At 39.3% G+C, this 9,350-nt stretch overlaps 1 pseudogene; it reads left to right on the top strand.

Annotated features, from left to right (window-relative positions):
• The first annotated feature begins 2,612 nt into the window (after positions 1-2,612).
• Positions 2,613-4,860, top strand: LOC107574109 (volume-regulated anion channel subunit LRRC8D-like; annotated as a pseudogene).
• Positions 4,861-9,350: the final 4,490 nt, after the last annotated feature.

Here is a 9,350-nt window from a genome sequence, read left to right as displayed (position 1 = left end):
TCTTTCAGGTAGGCCAGGACCAGTCTTTCAAATGATTTCATGACCACAGACGTGTGAGCGACAGGTCTGTAATCATTAAGTCCAGTGATTTAGTTATCTATCTATCTATCTATCTGTCTATCTATCTATCTATCTATCAAACTGAATCACTATTTCTGAAAATATTTGGTAAAAATCCTTTTAGTTTTCACAAATCTTTAAGCGTGTGTCTCTGATGTGTGGGCTTGTTGTAAATCCCCAGCACAGGGAACTAAAAATGTGTGACATGATGATATTAGGGGAAATGGGGGTTTCCTACACATCTAACTAAAGGTTTTTGACATGCAGTGCTGGGTAGATTACTTGCAAATTGGAGTCTATTACAAATTACATGATGAAAACTGTAGTTAGTAACATAATCTGGATTTACATATTAGGTAATATAGTCTGACTACTTTTTAAATTTTTTTTATTACTTTTAGATTACTTTTACCAAACTTGATTATCAAATATACTTGAATGGGATTATTATGTACCATATGAAAAAAAGAGAGAAAGAAAATATATTTCAGTCTTTGTTACCCATGAAATGCATTGAACTTTACTGTACATTACAGCAGGGTTTCCCAAACTGCGGTTTGTGAAAAAACAATAAAAAACGGTAGGGCGTTGATGAAAAGCTTATAATTAATGAAATCTTAAAAATGTCAAATTAAAATGAATTAAAATGAGTTAATGTGACCACCAACACTAGAGAACCATGAACATGTACATAGTTAAATTATTGAAATCTCAGAGGGACTTAGTAAATATTTTAGATGAAAGGGTTTTGACTGACAAAAAAGCTTGGGAATCCACATATGTTTATTCATGTTTGTTCAGTGTTTAGATTGCATATTTATAAGTCTCATGTGTGTAAGTGGCAGGTTCATTTAGAAAGTGACATTTAAAAGGAAAAAAAGAACTGGGGTGAATAATTATGAATAATAATTATGAGTAATATGTAATCATGTAATCCATAAAAAAATAACTGTAATATGATTATGAGCATTGTAAAATGTAATATAGGCTACTCTAATTACGAGTACTTGGTTTTTGGAATCTGATTACATAAACCAGATTTCATGCAATCAGTTACTTCCCAGCACTGTTGACATGACAATAATTCGGTTTCCATTTACTTTAATGCTATGATTTTTTTCAGTTGCTTCTAGAAACTTGTACATTGACATAGTGCTTTCAAAAAGTGTCCTTGTGATTGAAGTTACACTCATATATAATTGTAACAATTTTTTTTTTAAACAATCAAAATGCAATTATAATAAGCACAACCTAAAACTTCAAGTACATTTATTTGACAAAAACATCATTCAGGACATAATTAAAATTTCCATGCAAAAGTCTCTCTCTGTCAATTCATTCAATGACACTAAATCAGATTTTCAAGCACTAAAATATAAAGTTCAAACATGCGTCATCATTTAAATTGACTAATTAGCGCCACCTGCTGTTCACATGTGCTGCATTGCACTGACAATGACAGTGATCTTTCTCAAAGATCTGACAAACTGAGTGAATATATAAAACCTGACATTTACATACAAGTTTCATACTGTTTATTTCTGTGTATTTCTTACAAATCCAGTGGCTAGCTGGCGTTTTATGATGTGAATGTGGCTATTGTATGCAGGTTGTCATGGAAACATCAAAGCAGCTTCTGGGGCCCCTCTGTGTCGAAGTTAGTGAAGTTGGACACGTATTTCATGCATTAAAACCTGGGTTTTAATGCATGAAAGCTTGGCTTTAGAGTTGAAAACATTGACAGTTACAGTACATCACAGTAAGTACATTTCATTTTTATTTTTGCATGTAGACTGTCTGCAGTATTTGCCTTTCTGGTCATACGTGACTTCTGAGCTCAGCTGACTGTCACATCACCTCAGCTAAATATGTCGAATCATGGGTGAAAAAAATCCCACAGATACACATTTAAAGGAGGGTCTCATTCCTAGAGACCAAAATGTTAGAGACACTTTGTAAGTCAGTAAACAAACACCTAGCAACCACCTAGAACATCCTAGGCACATAGCAACACGCTAACAACCATTCAGATCAACTTAGCAACTGCACAGTAATGTACTAACAACCACTTAAGTGGAACACCCAAGCAACCGCATAGCAACACACTAACAACCATTCAGAAAACCCTAGCAATTGCATAGCAACACACCGACAATCACTCAAAACACCCCATAAACTGCATAGTAACACACTGACATCCACTCATAGCAGCCACATAGCAATGCACTAACAACCACCAATAACACCCTAGCAACCACATAGCAACACACTAACAAACACTCTGAACCTCTTAATAACTTAATTGCAACACCTGAGCATTGTGACAGTGAGTTTGCATTTAAATCACGTTTAAAACAAACATTTAAATTAAGATACATTTACCTAAGTTTAAAAATGACTTAATGATAAGATACTAAGTATTTTTTTCTGAAAAATGTAAGCAATTTATTTTTTATTTTTTTGCGGTGAATTGTTAGATTCTTAAATCTAATAAAATGTTACATTGATTTGAATGGTGTTTTTAAAAAATGTCTTCCTCTCTCTGTCTGTAGATGTTCACGCTGTCTGAGCTGTGGTTCGGTGGTGAGCGTCAGGCCAACTATAAGCTGCTGAAGCCATGGTGGGAGGTCTTCATGGACTTCATGCTGGTGCTCATGCTGATGGTGTCCATCCTCGTGGGAACGCTCCAGCTGTCACGGGCCGGAGTCGTGTGCGTCCCTGTACACTCCTCTTCCACTAACTACAGCTCTTCCATAGAGCCTGTGTCTGATTATATTTTTAGTAGTACACCAGAGTCACCCAAGATCCCTGTGAAGGGACGACGTACCAACCTTGACTTCCAGCAGTACATTTACATTTGCTATCACGAGGCATTACTGTTACTGTTACTCACACTTTTTACCGTATGTGACTCTGCTCCATACTTTGGTTCTCCTGGCCAGCGGCTGCTTCTGGTTCCACTTCCCGCTCACGTCTGCTTGCATCGAGCACTTCCTGACGTTTCTCGCCAAATGTTGCGAATCGCCCTGGACGACAAAAGCGATTTCTCATACGCCCAAACTGGACACTCGCTTCTCAGAGATAGAACAAACAGTGCAACCCAAAGTTAAGATAACATCTTCCTACAAAACGCACAAGTCAAGTCTGGACTCGGGGACGGACAGCCCTCTGCTGGCGGGGACTGATAGTGCGTCCACTATAACACAACCGTGTCCATGTCCCTCAACGTTGTTCCATTGATCAATTGATCTGCTCTGTCACTCATGGAGCCGGTTCTTCCGGTGCAAGTTGTTCTGGACACTTCCAGACCGCAGCGACAAATTTTTTTATTTTTGGGTGAACTAACATGCAAGCCAGTTCTCATTCAAGCAAATTCTTATTCAGAAATTGCAATGTCCCATTAAACCATGATGTAAAAAGACTGTTTTTTTGTCTTGGATCTTCCACAAGTATGGGTGCCCCAAGACACGAGAGGACTGTGTCCATGTAGTCTGTAGTCTTTCTCCATGTGTGAGTGTCGAGAGATTCGAGAGGTAAGTATTTTTATTACAATTGCGCTTAATTTTGTACATAATTCAGTTGCACATAACTTAGCTGTCTAGCACAGATTGTTTTTAATATGTAATGAGGGTATAAGATTTTAGGAGGAGAAATGTTTTAATCTGGATTCTCTTCTCATCAGAGAGATGCACCTTTACCACTGCACTGCATCAGTGGAGCCTGGAGCCACTGCAGCACCTTCAGGAACATCTGGAGAATTTACATCTCACCTTCACCCAAGCTGCAGAGATCGCAGTCTGGGTTTATTCCCTCCGTGGCCTGCAAGAGCTGCACCTCACCGGGAGTTTGAGCAATGAGGGCGGGATGGGGCGCAGATGGGCCCTTGGCAGCCTTTGACAACTGCGTCACCTCCGAATCTTGGTGATGCGTGGCATTCTCCAGAAAGTCCCAGGGGAGCTGAGTGAATTAGCGGGGAGTCTGCTAAAACTGGAGATATATAATGAGGGTACCAGGTTATTGGTACTTACGGGACTGAGGCGTTTGACCGGACTGGCAGAAGTGCAACTGCAGGGATGCCAGTTGGAGAGGTTGCCATCAGCACTGCTGCCACTTACAGGTCTACACAGTTTGGACCTGCAACACAACAGTCTGCATACTCTAGAAGAGCTGCTGGGATTGCAGCATCTGCGGCGTCTGTCCTGCTTATGACTCACACATAACCGCGTTCTGGCTCTTCCAGCCAGTGTAGGAGTGCTGCGCTCACTGGAGCTCTTGGATTTGGCGCACAACCAGTTGCAAAACCTACCTTCGGCACTCTTTATGCTTCATAAACTGCGACGCCTGCTTTTGGCTGGAAACCTTTTGGAAGAGTTGCCAGCTGAAATTGGAGCCTTGGCACTTCTAAGTGAACTAGACCTGAGCGCCAACAGGCTTGAACATCTCCCCAAGGAACTGTTTGAAAGTTGCACAGAACTTCGCAACTTGAATGTCGCGAATAACTCTCTAGGGTCTTTGCCTGCTGGTTTTGGTGGCCTGACTCAGCTTTCGCGTCTGGATGTACGAGGAAACAGTCTAGAGGAGCTGCCGGTCGAGCTGTGGTGTTGATTTGGGCTTCATGGAGGTGGTTTGCTGGTTGAAAACTGGCTGTTGCACACCCTACCTTGGCAGGTCAGGGATATCCTACAGCATCCCAGCTCTTGTCCATCTTCTTAGCCTCCATCACTACCTAATTCTGACTGCTTTCCTACCTTTTCAGCTGCACAGTGGAGCTTCGAGTCCGCACTGGAATCTCGGATCTAAAACATCAGCTTCAAAATGAACTCATAAACAATATTTAACTAATATTACTAAAATGAGTCCGGAAAAGCCAGTCTTTTGCCAAGAGGACTTTAAATGTGACTCATATGGATAGGCTGAAAAATTAAAAACATGTTTCTATACTTAACCGGTTAACTGTCACTAGCCCAATTAACCCATTGTAAACCTTTATAATCTTCATTTTGAAAAGCTGAAGACTCTAGTTTTCATATTTGGTGACTGATTTTTTCCCCTTATAAACCTTGGTTACTTTTTTTGCCAAAAGAAAAGAAAAATAACAGTGATTACCTTTTTACACAGCAGCTAATACAATCTTTCATAGACATACTTTTAAGCGCAATATTTAATGACTTCTGTATATAGGCTATTTATATAGGCCTATTATTAAAATACTCAAGCAAGTGGCAAAACGTAAACACAGCCTGCAGTCTACATTTCTTACAGGTAGTTGGCTATCATAAACATTTTAAATTAAAACTTACCATTGACAGAAACAGCTGTCTCGTGACTTTTCTTTTGCATTACATCCTTATTATAATCCTGCTGGTCATAAAGAAGTTTTTCTAACTCCACGAGTGCCTTCTATGTTGCCGTAGAGTGGCCTATATATTTAAAAGGGTACTTTTTCCTTGCTTTACCCCATTGCTAAAAAGCCATGTTCACTGTAAAAAAACAAACAAAACAACAAAAAAACCACAGTCTTTAGGCCTACTTATTTGCATTTATTATGGTGTAATTAATACACTTTGTATCAATCCACATTCAGTTTTACCATGAGCTATGCGCTGTCATGTTAATTCAGCGTGTGCAGCACTGTCCCAAATGGCACCCTAAACCCTCGCGGTCTTCTGCCTTGTCCAAATACCCACACTTGCGGTCTTGGCCACTTGAGAGCGCGTGCGTGCCACAGGAATTAAGTGCGCAAGATTGTCCCAGTTCTTAAAGTGGTCATATGATGTTGCTAAAAAGAACATTATTTTGTGTATTTGGTGTAATGCAATGTGTTTATGCAGTTTAAGGTTAAAAAACACATTATTTTCCACATACTGTACATTACTGTTTCTCCTCTATGGCCCGCCTTTCTGAAACACGTCGATTTTTACAAAGCTCATCGGTCTGAAAAGCAAGGTGTGCTCTGATTGGCCAGCTATCCAGTGCGTTGTGATTGGTCGAATACCTCAAGCATGTGACGGAAATGTGCCAGAGCGCACAAAGTGAGGAGGCAGGCACAATTATATACAATAATATATTTAATTTATATGCAATGGGGGAAAAAACAGGATAAACACAAACATGAAACTTGTAAATAAAATTATCTGATATATAGCCTATGTACAATTGAATAACATATAGCCTAGTTTGATATATGAATTGGGTGTTCGTCAAAGATTGTATGCGGTCGAGATTCCCATGTTTACAGCTCCCGGGGAAAAAACAGGATAAACACAAACATGAAACTTGTAAATAAAATTATCTGATATATAGCCTATGTACAATTGAATAACATATAGCCTAGTTTGATATATGAATTGGGTGTTCGTCAAAGATTGTATGCGGTCGAGATTCCCATGTTTACAGCTCCCTAAAATAACCTACTGGAAGCTCTGTAGTTTTGCTGTATAGGCCTATAGATAAAAATATTAAAATTACAAACACACAATTTCAAGTTTTCCTTTCTCTTTGGAGTGTTACAAGCTGATTGTGCATAGATAATATCCCTGAAGTTGCAAAGACTAATGTCTCAAAACCAAAGTGATATTCTTTCTCAAAGTTAAGACCCCCCTAAAATGGCTCGTTCTAACACGCCCCCACATATCTACCTCACTATGTGGAAATATTTGCATAATGCTGCCCAAATGTGCACGCAAAGAAAGAAGGCGTGGTTTCAGTAACCGCAGTTAGTGTTGAAGCAGCATGTCAGGGAGACGCTGTGTGTTTCTAGGCGAAAGCAAAAGCACTTTATTTGGCCTTCCGAAAGTAGATGCATTTAGGAATCTTTAAGATGACATACAGCAGAACAGCAATGATGCGATTTCAAGTTTTCCTTTCTCTTTGGAGTGTTACAAGCTGATTGTGCATAGATAAGATCCCTGAAGTTGCAAAGACTAATGTCTCAAAACCAAAGTGATATTCTTTATCAAAGTTAAGACCCCCCTAAAATGGCTCGTTCTAACACGCCCCCACATATCTACCTCACTATGTGGAAATATTTGCATAATGCTGCCCAAATGTGCACGCAAAGAAAGAAGGCGTGGTTTCAGTAACCGCAGTTAGTGTTGAAGCAGCATGTCAGGGAGACGCTGTGTGTTTCTAGGCGAAAGCAAAAGCACTTTATTTGGCCTTCCGAAAGTAGATGCATTTAGGAATCTTTAAGATTACTTATAACAGAACAGCAATGCATTTTATGGACGACCGTTTCGTGAACCTAGGAGAGGAGGTAATTCTGACTTTGCTATGACAATCTGGCGCTTCTGAATCAGCGACTGTTTTGTTATTAGTTTAAGTATTCACTATTGACTGTTCAAATGCAGAGTTTTGTGCATCGAAAACGAAGCGTTTGAGAGAGGCGGGGCATAGAGGACCTACAATAATGTACAGTATATGACAAATAATGTGTTTTTTGAACATTAAAGCATGTCAACATATTCTGTTACACCAAATACACAAAATAATGATCTTTAAAAAAGCATCATATGACCCCTTTAAAGAATACCTTATTTAAATCTGACATAATAGAGTGGTGGAACTATGATGTCACTTTGTAGGCAAAATTAAATCCGTAAAATAAGGTCCGTGGTTCACACAAGCTCAAGATATTTTCAAGTTTTATTCTAGGACATAAAACACACCAGTTACACCCCACTCGTGAATGACAAACAACAAGTGCTACTCTACACTGCTCAAAACTCGCGTTTGAATCGTCAGTGGCAAATTCTTTAAATATAAAAAAACGTACTTACAGTCTGTAAGTCAGAACAGCCGGCATTGTAATCTACTCTACCAGGATCAGGAAACAGTCCTCCATAAAATGCACTGCACACATCTGAATATTTGAGTTGAACTGTTCTGCAACAGTGTTGTAAATACAACTTAACCACTGATTTCTAGTCGTGTCCTCTTTTGGAAGGCCAAACAAAGTAGTTTCGCTTTCACAATGAAATAGCGTCACACACATAGACTGTATAAAAACATGGACGTAGTTTCCGTGACGTCACCCGTAGGGTTCCGAAGAGAGTTTTTGAAGCTCAAAAGTGGGCGGAGGCGGCTGTCACCATCTTGGCAGCGTGCCACTCCCGGATAATCGAAGATGGGCAAAAAAGAGGCGGGAGCTGGTTGTTGAAGCCACGCCCACCTAGCTCGATGATGGTTACAGCAGGACAATCCACCTGTCACTCAAGTGGCCACGCCCTTAATTATGCAGAACTTTAAGGCTTAATATAATTTAAATGGATGAGTTATAAAAAAATTCACCCCCCTCACAGTTGTCATGAAGGGCAAAATTTGCTATATAGACCAAAATAATTTTTTGAACCAGGCTGTAAACATGTTTTTTTCTGCTGTAAAGTTGGGCATTTTAACATGGGGAGTCTATGGGATTGACTCCCTTTTGCAGCCAGCCTCTAGCGCCCAGTTGATGAATTACAGTTTAAGTCACTTCCGTGTTGGCTTCACAAGAGAGAGCGGGAGGTTGCCGCTTGGTAAACACCACATTTACCGGCTAGTCACGGTGAAAGTGAAACTTTAACGATGCATAAAGCCACGTTAAAATCAAATGTTTACGGCCACATAAAGCTGTTAGAAAGCATATGAGGAAATAAGTTTAATCTTACCATATCCGGAAAAAATCTTACCATATCCAAAAACTCGCTCACTCTGCTGTTATTTAATAGATTAAATGCACTAGAATTTTATTGAATAGTAGGTGGAGACACGTTTTTAATTAAAATATTCATATTAATCAAGGATTTATTGACTTTTAATGCACCTTATTTCGAAATGTCATTTCATATGTCCTTTATGATTATTTCATTTATTCACTATACTATTTACTATTAATGTCTCATTTCAGTTTTTGTTTGGCTCTAGTTTTGTATTTATTCAGTTTATATGAAAAGGTTCATGTAGCGTGGATTAAAATTCATAAACAGAGTAAATCCTTTTCACTGACTACGTTAAAAATACGTTTGAAGAAGTTGTGGGAAGCATGGAGGTGGTGACGCTGAAGGCGAGCGACCCCGGTGCTGTAGTTCGTTTATAACCCAAGTTTAGCTTTTGAGTTCAAAATTCATGAAAGTTAGACTATTTTGTGAAGATTATCTTGATGGACAGACGTGTAAGTTTCATGAACTATGCTTGAACACAGAGCTTATTTTTTTTGCGATAATCCAAAAGCCTATGGAGAAATCCTATAGGCTTTTTGTCGAGGAAACCAGGGGCAAGTTCAAGCTCAATCCGGTGTGCACCGTTTTGCT

Source organism: Sinocyclocheilus grahami, unplaced genomic scaffold (genome assembly GCF_001515645.1).
Source record: "Sinocyclocheilus grahami isolate Dianchi unplaced genomic scaffold, SAMN03320097.WGS_v1.1 scaffold2117.1, whole genome shotgun sequence".
In the NCBI taxonomy this organism is placed as follows: domain Eukaryota; kingdom Metazoa; phylum Chordata; class Actinopteri; order Cypriniformes; family Cyprinidae; genus Sinocyclocheilus; species Sinocyclocheilus grahami.
This window is presented reverse-complemented; position numbering and strand designations above follow the sequence as displayed.